The following is a 10,485-nucleotide window of genomic DNA, read 5'->3' on the forward strand; positions in this document are numbered from 1 at the left end:
CATGTGGTGCTGGGGGATTGAACCGCGGTCCCTGTGCTTTGCTAAGCTTGTTCTAAGTAGGTGCTTTAGACCACTGAGCCATCTCACCAGCCCCATTATTTGATTTCTTGATGACAGCTATTCTTTATGGGGCAATGTAGAATCTCAGTGTTGTTTTCATTTGAACTTCTTCAATGGCTGGAGATGCTGAATGTTATTTGCCACACATTTGCACCCATGAGAAGTATCTGTTCATTTCAGTTGCTTGTTTTGCTGAGTGATAATTATTAATATTATTATTATTATAATTTGTAATTAGGATAGGGTGTGCAGAGTTTCATTGCGTAGACTGGACTTGTAGTTATCCTTCTGTTTCTGAGTATCTTTTAGATGCAGGGTGTTTATTTTTTCTGAATTCTTTATATATTCTAGACATTAGGTATCTGTCAGGTCGAGCTGAAAGGTTTTTTTTTTTTTTTTTTTCTCATACTGTATATTTTCTCTTCACTTTGCTGGTTGTTTCCTTTGTTATGCAGAAACTTTTTAATTTGAAACTTATGATTTGTTGATACTTGACATTATTTCCATTGAAGTAAAGTTCTATTCAGAAAGTCCTTGCCTATGCCTGTGCAGTCAAATTTTTTCTATTTTACCATCTAGTACATTAAGTATTTTTGTTTTAACATTTAGATCTTTGATCCTTTTACTTTAGTATATCGAGAAAGATGCAGGTCTAGATTAAGGAGGACTTTTATTTTTATAAAGCAAAACCTGAGTAATGCCCCAATTACAGTTTAGCCCTCACATTATAATTTGTTCACAAGAACAGAGACCCTGACATTTTGGCTGAGAAACCTCAAGTCATTAAAACTCTTCTACATTTTTAAAGTTGTGTTATGTCCTCATTTTATTATTTTTAATTATAATGATCAAATCATTAGCCTTGACATCTGCATCACTAAATGTACAAAGGGAGGACAGCAGTTTTTGTTCTGGTTTAGGCTTGGGCTCACCTAAGATGGAAGTTTAGCAAAGCTAACTTGGCATTTCGAACAATCACCATTAATTCCTAGAACCTAGTAAGGTGGTTTCAAAGCAGTTCACAGCATTTTTAAATTTATAATTGTGTATTTTTGAAGAAAATGGTAAATACTTTGAAGAAATTGGTAAATATTTTTATTCTCAAATTTACATCTCAGAAGTAAAAGATGTCATTCCTTTAAATTTCAATTTAAGTTCATAAATAACTTGAAAGTTTGAAGACACAACTTTATTTCTCTTGCTAATTTTATATACAAATTCTCTGTGAAGTCTATCCACATTTGATTCGATTTATAGTCTAAGGGTGGTTTGTAGCAAAATTTTGTAGATACAAGGGTACTTGGAAAGTACCTGGACCACAGACCTGCAGTGTTAAAAATACTCAGATAACACCATTTCTGCTTCTCTAGAAACCAGTGCAAAGTGTGCCACATTAGATCAAGAAAGGACATCTGCTTAGGATGGGAACATTGGGATTTCTGTAGATGTTCTAGCTGGGCCATTTTAAGTATAGACAAATGTCCTGATATGGCTCTGCTGTAACTACCTAACTACCTGAACAGACCTACAAGTGTATCCTCAGTTGTAGTAGATAAATACCATAATTTTGTTGTTCATAGAAATATTAAAATATTGAATAATATACTGCATTGAAATGCTTCATAAATTATGGTTACGTTATTAAGATTTTAGTAATCATGTATTATTTCAAGTCCCTTGTGATTCTTAATCCTAGTATACTTAATTGGATTAAGAAATTCCTAGGGAGTTTGAAAAGAATACTGCTGAGCAGGTCCAGGTGGATCACAGAGGTCGATCTTGGGGTCTGTGATCTGGGACCCTCATCCCTTCCACTGCAGTACTGCTCTCTTGTTTCACTTCTCCACTGCCATGGAGAAGCTTTGCTGCACCACGCTTGGCCATCATGATGCTTCTGCCTTAGAGCAGGCACACCATGGACTGCATTCCTTGAAACCATCAGCCAAATTAAACTTCTCGTTCTTTAAATTGCAGATGTCAGGGGTTGTGTGATAGCAACTGGAAATCTGACTGACAGAGTCCTCTTCTGTTTCAGTGGAATAGTAGTGTATGAGAGACAGAATCCATGGGCCAAATAAAGCACTAGGTTGTACATGTTACTTATGGAATGGAGACATGAAATTGGTAAAAACAAGTATGGGCAAATAGTGCTTTGAAAATAGTTCATCTCTGATTACTAAATATGCAAATTCAATAATAAGATTAAGAAATCTATCATTCTGGCAAAGGTTTTGTTTTTGCTTTTGTTCCCTCATCGTGATATCATTTAGTGATGCAGAAGAGTTGTATAAGAATGCCATGCTGCACTGCAGAGGAGAATGGAAATTAGCACAGCTTTAAAGCATTTTAATAATACGTGTTTAAAGACTTAAAAAGTGCTTTTTTGTTGAACTCAATAATTTCACTTCCCAGAAGCTATTATAAGGAATGAAAAAGAGGTGTGGTAAAAATGTAACTACATCAATATTGAAGTTGCAGAATGAATATCAAAAGTGACTCTGAGTATCCTAAATAACCAAGAGTAAGAGAATTAGTAAGTATAAAAGGTACAATACAACAAATATGGGGCCAAAAATTATTCATAAACATAAAAATTTGATTTTCAAATTTTGAAGTCAGTAGGTAGAAACCAAACATCAATCCTCTCATACAAATTTTGTGAAAGTTGAATATCAGTTGTTTGAGGTGGAACTTCAAATGATATATATATATATATATATATATATATATATATATATATATATAAATTCTTTTTCCATACCAGGAATTGAACTCAGGACCCTGTGCTTGCCAGGCAGGTGCTTATCCTACTGAGCTATCTCCGTAGTCCCCATTACGTTAGTCCTATCCCTTCTAGAGAACTTATTAACCAGAGATTTATATAAATATGTTTTATGAAGCATTTAACTCTTGGGGTGGAAAGTAATAAGAGGTGGCAAACATTTACAAGCTCTAGCACAAAGTAGGATACAATATTTATAAAAATTTCATGTATTTAATCATATGACTCAGTGATAGCAATATTTAGACAGATAACATATAAATCTCTAATTTGAATTATTCTAACTTGAAAAAATATTCCAACTATTAAAAGTAATCTTTGAGTTATGAGTTAATGAATTATTTTGAACACTTTTTTATATTAGGCTGTACCGTTTTTATTAAACAAAATTTGATGTCAGTTTGATTACATATATGCTTTTAGGAAGCAGCCGTGGAACATGTGGTGGTGAATGACTAATCAAGGTAGCTGCTCATATTATGAGAGCACTGTAATAATTGACTGTGTATTTTGCATTTTTACCCATTGTTCTAAGGCGAAAGGAATAACCTGACAATTCATCAGACATAATAACTACAAAAGCCATCTGGAGGTAAAATGAAAACCATGGCTTAGGCACTTACCTTTAAGTTTTACTATTTTATTTTCATTACATTATAGATACATGTACATAATCTTATTCTCATAAATGAAGTAGCTGATTTCCTAAGGTAATGCCTAACTTGAGGATTTAGAATAAATCTATAGCTACCTATAGCTTACAGTGTACAAGGTGGTGTTTTGAGGGAACTGCCCCAACTTCGTCTTTTGATAGTTTAGATTAATAGAATCTTATTATAAAACATCATTTGTTGACACCTGTTATATGTCCAGCACTATTCTGGGCACAGGAGGAATGTAAAGATACCTAATTAGACTGTTACAAGGGACCTAAAATGGCTTAGTCACTGATAATGTATCATGGTTTCAATGATATAACTGTAAGACAAATTTTAAAAATCCTAAGACGATCAGAAAAAAGACCCCCTGGCAAGACAAGAAAGAACTACATTTCGGGGAACTTATCCTAGATAATGAGAGAGATAAGAACATTAGATGATAGTAGGTGAGTAATGACTATTTGCATGCTCTTTAAAAAATAAATGAATAAATGGAATCTTGCCACATCCAGGAACACTGGATCATTCTCAGTCCAAAACATTGAGCAGTTTGGGTAGAAAACGGAAGAAAGATTTTCTGAGGTCAAATGAAGTGCTTTAAATATCAGGCCATGATTAACTCGACTTTTAGAAAGGAGGACCGACCTTGAGCAGCAAAACTGTAACATTTAGCAGTTCTTTAAGTTGCATTCTGGTGCTAATATGTTGAAAAGTTTTCTCAGGAAAGCAAATGTAAAGAAATGATAGAAGAGACAGAGACTGAAATTTAACCCTATCTCCACTGCACTGCATTACTTCTGTGTCCCTGAAACATGCCCTATTACCCTTTCTGAGGTTTGGTCTGCCATCCATATAAAGACAACCTTTGTGTGAATTAGAGTAGGGACACCTTTTGGAGAGTGAACCTGTGGGCACACTGTACCACTTGGCAAGAAGCATGGGCACTTGTGCAAGGCCCTGTAGATCTCAGAAGGCTCTACAACATGCTGTGAGTGTAGAACATGATGATGAGAACCCCAGTGGTCTTAGCCTTTTATTTTTTTACTTAACCTGGCCAACATATGCAATCTGTCCACGGGACACTACAAATGGAGTGTGATTCACTTATATGTCAATGGCAAACACATCCTACATTCAACAATCACAGTCACAGCACATACGCAGACTATGTAGGAGGACATTCTAGTAGATGTCTGATGAGTCATGGTGGTAGTGAGCTTCAGAAGCAAGAGCGATATCTGTAGTGACACACACTATGATATTTTGACTTGGAATATTAAGGGCTTATACTAATATTCAGATGAGTAAAAAATTCAACAGTAACATGAGTAGTGCTTGATGACTGGTTAAATTAACAAAGTGGAGAAACATAAATCAAGGTTGATTTTCAATATGTCATACAGAAAAAGATGATTATACTGCAGACAGAACTGGTGATCACTGGAAGAGCTATTATGAGAAACTGACGAGATCTGTCTCCTGTGCATGTAGGTGAGGGAAGCAGTGGATATAGTCATCGCATGATGGAAAATGTGAGATTAGAGCTCAAAGTGAGCATACAGGAAAGCACAATCAACTGAGACTCAGGTGCATCAGAGAAGCTATTGGTGAGATAGACAGACAGACAGACAGACAGACAGACAGACAGACAGACAGACAGACAGATGATAGATAGATAGAGGATTCCCCAGTATAGTACACACGTTATCTACTGCTCAATTCTCTCTCTCTCTCTCTCTCTCTCTCTCTCTCTCTCTCTCTCTCTCTTAATTTTTTTTATTTTAGGGAAGAGTCTGCAGGGTGTTCAGGATCTCACTACTAGATCAGACTCATGGTGATAGGCTTGTTTACAGCCTCCCAAGAGATGGGATTACAGACACACACCACCATGCCCAGTCTAAATTGTAGTCTCAGGGCAGCCCAGGGGTGGGGCCAGCATGGCTGGTCCAAGGATTGAACCCCTGCTCCCGAGCCTGCTTGCAGGTGCTTTAATCTACTGAGCTATTTGGCCAGTCCATTCTACTGCTCAGTTCTGAAGAGGTGTCATTGATGCACCGTGGCCACAAAACCTCCCATGAAGCCACATCATATTCTGTACACTATATCTCATCATATATTATAGTTGTGCTTTGGGTTTTGTTTTTCATATTTAGTAAATGATGGAGTTTTAGTTTTGCAAAAGACAAAAGAATAGCATGTACTTCCTTTTTTCCTCCATTGTGTGTAAAATCAGAAAAGAAGACAGGAATTAACTCTGAGAGGACTCAGAAAATACTAGCTGGCAGACCAGGGAGAAGGAAAATAATTCAAAGCACTACTAAGAGGCTGGTGAGTTTATTGCTTTCCTCCTGGAGCATCTTCTAGCCTGAATCCAACATAGCTTGAACCCTCGACATGACCATCAGTAGGAAGAGAGAGCTCCAGATACTTGGTAGTCCTGGCTGAAGGAGTCAGAAAGGGAGTGCCTAGTGCTCTGAAAGAGTGTACAATTTCTTGTGCAATTTTTTCTATTGCCCTTTTTCCCATCTCAAAACCCCAGCAATTATATGATAGCAGTGGGATAGGTCACAGTGCAAGAAATGGCCATGAAAACCAAAAGAGAAGTGGGACTCTTCTCCTTTATTTGGAGCAGTTGTGATTTTTAAAGAGTGGTGTGGATTATTATTGCTTGTTCTATTTTCATTTTCTAAAATTTGGTTAACACAATATGTATAGGAATACAGAAAGAAAAAAATACTAGGAAATCTTATAGAAAGATCTATCCATGGCAAAAGTCAGATGGAATGCCTGGCAAGGGTAAGGCCTTGAGTTCAATTCGGGGCACAAAATAAAAGTCAGATAGAAGTCTTAACATAATTTTCAGATTTCCTACCTAAGCTGCATGCAAGCAAACTGATAGTACAAAAAATGCGTTCTGAGTCTCAGCACAAAGTAATTTCCAGCCATTTCAACTGAAACAGTGAGAAAGATTGAAAAGAATATGGGAAACAAGAAAAATGAAGAAAAAGTATATGGTGACAAGAAAAGAATAATGTAGGCTTTCATTTGATAAAAATGAACAACTCAGAAATCGCTAGAAAATACAAAGAAAAGCCAAGAAGATTTTGGAAGGTATGATTTGAGAGCTAAAAGAGAAGAAAGAATGTTTTTAATTAGGTAGCTTCACCATAGGAAAGAGAAGCAATATTCACACACCACACAAAGAGAAGACTGTCGCTTGAGTGGGCCATGACAGGGTGGGATCTGGGCCATGTGGAAGTCAGAAGAATTGCGTATTTGTCCCTTCCTCCCAGGAGGTCTTTCACATGATTAATGCATGCAGCCATAGGGTAAGGGCTATGGGACTTCGAGCTCCACCCCTTATCAATGTTTTGAAGAATGAGAGTCACATATGTAGTTGGTCTGTGGTGCCTCACACTGAGGAATGCTTTGGTTCTGCTTTCAGGAGAGGAGTTAAAACATGGCTTCACCCATTGGAAAGTGAGTATTAGGGAAAAAGATGCGTTCTCTCGCATCCCATATCCACTTCTGGTGAGAAACACACTATGAAGCAGAGTAGGACATTCACTGTTTGAGGACAGACACCTTCAGGTAAATCATCTCTTACAAAAATCCATTTGCCAAATGAAAAGATTTCAAAAGTTGAAAACTAAAATTCCTTTACAAAAGCAATTGGTAACAGGAGAATTGCATTTTGGTTTATTTATCTTTCTTTTTTAATTTTAAAAAGAAAAAATGATACAGAATTTCAAAACAAGAAAATAGGAAATTAACAGTTATTATACTGTATATTTTTATCTTCAAAGAAGTTGCTCAGATTACAAGATACAGGCATGTAAAATTGATCAAATAATATAAGCACTAATTGTTCACTTCAATGAATAGAAATCAGTATTGTAATTATTTTAGCTATCTTATGCATAAATCTGTGTATATATATTTTTTTCCTTTCCTTCTCTTTACCTCCATTCTTGGTGTTCTTTCCTTTTGAGCAGTTTTTACCCCTTTCATAGTGTTTATTGTACCTTTTGGGTAACACTCATTTTCTTACTCTAGGGAGACAACACAATATTTACACATGTGAGTCTGGTTTATTTCACTTATGGGTATGATCTTTAGTTGCAACAATTTACTTATAGAAGCCTCAAGTTAATCTTTCTTTATAGCTGACTAGTACACCATTGTTTAAAAAAAAACTGAGCTCTTTTTATCCATTCCTCTGTTGATGGCATTTGAGTTCTTTCCAAGATTTAGCTATGACAAATTGTGCTGTTGTAAGCATGGGGGAACATATATCGCTGTGGTATGAGGTTTTAATTCTTCTGGGAAAACACCTTCTGGGAAATGAGGATAACCAGGTCAAATGGGACCTGATTTTTTTTCTTGACACAGTAATTCGCCTGTTGACTAGCAGGTCAATATATGTTTTGGAAACTTTAGAAAACGTGCTTTATTTATTTTCTCAATCAAGTTAAGAATCCCTTTGTGGGCCATTGTAATCTATTCTCTAAATACGTTTTCACTCCTATGCTTCTTTTAAAGGCCTATTATTTACAAATAGACAATAATGGCTTCATCTGATTTAATCCAGTTCTCCATGTTATTATATATTTAGAACATAACTTGCATTAAAAATATCATTGAAAATTCTCTACAAAATGCCAAAACCTAAAGTAGCATTAAAAAAAATTGTGCATGGTATTATATGTATGTTCCCTCAGGAAAAATCAGCAATTAGCTTCTTGCTCCATGATAACTCAAGTAAAACTGATGAGAATACCAGACCTTAAAAACTGCATTGTACAATCAGGCCATGTCTCTAACTGGACAAGGAGCAGTACATATTTTTGATCTTAAAGACATACTGAGCAGGCGTGGGGATGCATATCTGTCTTTACTCAAATAACCATCAAGTGCTTATTGGAGAGCACCAGCAGCGTAGCACTTCAGGGTCCCCAGTGCTAAGGGCTGGCAGCGCTTCCTCTTAAGACCTACTAGGCTTCCTGTAAGAGTCATTACATTTTACTTTCTTCATTTTAAAGTTAAACAGAAAGCAACATTGTTTATTTTTTAAAGAGTGTTTATATTCTTCCCTGAATTGTACTGCTTTTTTCTTGCATCTGTAGGGAAGATTGCTTGGTAAAATAGCCCATTTTTCCATCTATCCCTCTGGTAAGTAAAATTTAAAGCAAATTCCGAGCAATTATTATGAACTCATGAAAAGGAAACAGGGACCTTTAAAGAGACTCATGGAGATTGTGGAGTACACTGGACCTGGAGCGCTTATGGGAATGGCACTTCAGGAGTGGTGGCTCCTTGGCCAGACCCATGCTTAGATTTATGACAGTCTTCCTTAAAGGATATGTTGCATGCCATAATTTGTTAAATTTAGGACATTATCACTGGCTTTTTCAAGTTAGTGAACCAAAGGGAAAAAGAAAACAGAAAATGCAGATATCTTAAACCATCAGCCTGAAGTGTGGTGAAGAGACAAGAGCTGATCAAGACAGCTGTAGAGAGAACACCTTGGAGGAGGGAGTCTCGATGAGACTTCTCCAGACAATGATGGTGTGGAGCTGAGTGCGCCCATTCTTCCAGATTGCCTAAGAAGGGAGAAGTGCAGGAATGCTATAGCCTTCCAGGTCCTTGGCCAGTCTCCAAAGGCAGTCCAACAGGCCTTCAAATATCTCTTTTGAATAACATTAACAGTCTATGAATAAGTGAGTTATTGAAAACTATAGATGCTTAATTTTCCATTTTCTTCCGCTTTTGTTCCAGACAATTCCAGACTCCATTCCAAATTTTTTTCTCTCTATGTGCAAAATCTAAGGCTTTGTACACTCTGTTGCTATGGAAACAGGAGAGAGAGTAACAGTTTATGTATTTCAAAAGCTGTCAGCCTATATGCTATGGATTTTGATAACTAAACCTACACATGAACTACCTCTCCTCTGCACTCAACAGCCAACACAGAACATTTATTTTTGTACATATGTGTGTTCTTGGGAAAATTAAGTATCTATTTATTAAGCTTTGCTGCAATTCATTTTATACTTAATTTAGTGTCCAGAGGATAGAGAGAGGCTTTGGTCACACAGTTAGAGAAATATAAAATTGTTCTTAATAAATGCTTACTAAACCAGAATGAAGACAGAGTTAGCAGGCATCACAACTCAGTCTACTGTCAAAATAAAAGTGATTGAATTTCTGTTAATTTTAAAACAGATCTGAACATTGCCTGACTTATATTTCATAGAAATGTAATGTCTGCTATACCCTCTTCAGCTCTATAATAAAAGAGCTATTTTGAAATTACAAAATACACTGTGTTCTCCCCCAGAGAACCCAATTCAATAGCTTATTGATTTTTCCTGGCATCCTTAGTCTGGTGTGAAGGGGTTTCTGGGCTCCTGGACCTGGAAGGAGAGAGTTTGTTTGTAATTGATTCAGAATCTGTGTAGCGAGGCTTTCCCCACATCCCCAAGTAAAAGTGTTTATGATAGTCCAGCCCATTAGGTCCTTGCCTCTGTACTATTCTCACTTGCTTCCTAGTACTTCTAGCATTTTCAAGAAAATTGCTGCCCTTGTAGGGTCATTTTATTAACTTGGATGATACAGTTAAGTGGAACAAAAAAAAAAAAAATCCCAGAATTTCAACCTTCAAGTCTAGAGCACACTCTAGTAGTTAAAGGATCTATTGGGCTTTTACCTGTAAGGCCCAGTTTCCTGGTCTCTACAAGAATGTTATTCACTTGAACCTGAGAATCAGACTCTTGGCTACTTAAAAGTACTTTTTTTTTTTTCTTCTCTGTTAATAAATGCTAGCAAGAATTGACCTGTGGGGCTGGAGAGATGGCTCAGTGGTCTAAAGCACCTACTTGGAACAAGCTTGGCAAGGCATCAGGGACCGCAGTTCAATCCCCCAGCACCACATGCCAGCCAGCCCCGCTCCCTGGTGGGCTGAGCTGGCCACACACACACCAC

The sequence above is a fragment of the Octodon degus genome, unplaced genomic scaffold, assembly GCF_000260255.1.
Source record: "Octodon degus isolate 3935 unplaced genomic scaffold, OctDeg1.0 scaffold00217, whole genome shotgun sequence".
Taxonomy (NCBI): Eukaryota; Metazoa; Chordata; class Mammalia; order Rodentia; family Octodontidae; genus Octodon; species Octodon degus.